The sequence below is a fragment of the Rhea pennata genome, chromosome 16 (assembly GCF_028389875.1).
Source record: "Rhea pennata isolate bPtePen1 chromosome 16, bPtePen1.pri, whole genome shotgun sequence".
Lineage (NCBI taxonomy): Eukaryota > Metazoa > Chordata > Aves > Rheiformes > Rheidae > Rhea > Rhea pennata.
The window spans coordinates 17,143,466-17,145,469 of NC_084678.1; positions in this window are offsets into that span (position 1 = coordinate 17,143,466).

Below are 2,004 nucleotides of genomic sequence, written 5' to 3' on the forward strand. Positions count from 1 at the left end.
CTCATCCCGCTCCCTTTAGAACCAGTGGGACCCATTTTCATCAACTGATGTAAATAAAGAGTCCCTCCCTTGTTTTTTCTGCTGGTTGTTTCATCACATCTAATACAAATGAGGAGACTCGCCTCGAGGTTAGTGGCTTAGTCCAATACTTGTGGGGGGGATTTGGCCATGTGTTTGTATTAGACCAAGAAACAGATCTCCCCAAAAGCCCTCCTGGAGAAAAAATTGTTTACTGCTGTTCCTTGGACGGTAAAGCCTAGAATGAAATGCTTTGTTCAGTCATTTTTGCATTGCAAGACAATACATTGATTTTTGTCTCTGAAGATGCATTTTATAATTTATGTTTAGAAAATGCTTCCCTAAACCCCACAAGAAGCAGTGACAGCCACTGATCTGGGTTGTTTGTGCTGTGTGCAGGTAATTGCAGAGAGTTGGTCATGTACCTGCAATAGTCAGGGCTAGCAGAAAGTGCAATTAATTGAACATTTTATAGACTGTTAATGATGACTGAATATTGTGTTATGGATATTGTGTTTCTGTCTTTATCATAGAATCATAGAAGTTAATACAGGAAAAAAGCTCAAAGTAGTCTGGTTTCATTTGCACACAGAGCTTTGAATTTACTTTTGAAAAGAATTTTATGTGAAAGCAAATATTCTTAAAATACTAAAACAAAACAAACCCCGCCAAAACAATAAAAAGATTTTTGTTGTAATTCCAGTAGGAGATCACTGGCAACACGGTTCACAGGCTTGTGTGATCATAGGCTCTACGCTTTTTGCAGTTCTGGGGACACACACGTGCATTCATCCAGCAAAATGACTTAAATTCCTCTGCGTTAGCTAGAGCTCGACCTTGAGTTAAGCAGGGACCTGCACACAGAGCAAACAGTGCTGCAGGCTCTGTCTGTGCTGCGACCAGTCTGTGATCGCAGAAATCGCCCTGCAACCTGCTCTGATTTGCAGTGAAATTACAGACGTACAGAACTAGGAAAAGTCTTTGGCTTCAGCTGGCAAAGGAAAAGCCCAAGGAATGGTTTTGGAGGATTTGGACAGATCTGTGTAAGATGATCAATTTATTGCAATAAACTGTTTTTTAAATAGAAATGAAATGTTAAGTGTCATGAAGTGTAATTTAAGGAACTTTAAATGTGGCAGGTTTTTATCTTTTGTATGTCTGTGACTTGCAGCAGACCTCAAACTGCATTTTGGATACAAATATTTTTACCTGCTTCTAGTGTTTGTAAGAATGAACCTCAACATTCCTTTTTGATATTTAAGCCATAATTGTAAAAATGATTTGAATTTATTTAAATAATAAAATTTATTACTAAAAGGTCTGCTTCTGTGACAGTGACTATTGTCTATGTGGGCACAACTGTGTTTGGACTGAACTAAATGGTAAAAGAGAAAATGAGCATTAACTGCAGTATGTGACGGAAAACATTGTCTTCCAGATATTGGTTTTGTGGACATATTGATAATTATAAAGCTTGTAGAGTGTACAGGGTGAGAGGAACCAGAGATGGAGTTAAGGTGGAGTGGCTGATTTCAGGAGCTTGGGATTCAGGTGATGTCCTCTGGAGGAAGGAGGTGGGCGAAATGACTTGGGGGGGGTATAAACAATCATTGCAAGAAGTCAGCATGGACCATCTTCTGGTGGTTGGGATGCACTGGATGACAGGGATGCTTTTTTTGCATCTGAGATGTTCTGATCGAGAAAACACGAACTGCCTGTTTGCTTCCAGCTGCTCCTGCCTGTGAGGGCTGGGCAGTGGGAAATGAGGGTCAAGTCCTGGTTGCTGCATAAGGATTGTTTTTTCCTACAAAACTTTGCAATAGGTTACTGTTAACCCAGAAAGGTTTGTGACAGGCACTTATAAAATTGCTGTTGAAAACAGAACAAGCTCAGTGTTATGCAAAATGCTTAAAAATAAGGTTTTCCTTTAATTTTTCTCATTCAACTTTTTCAAATGGCTAAAATGAGAAAACCTTGTCTGTCACC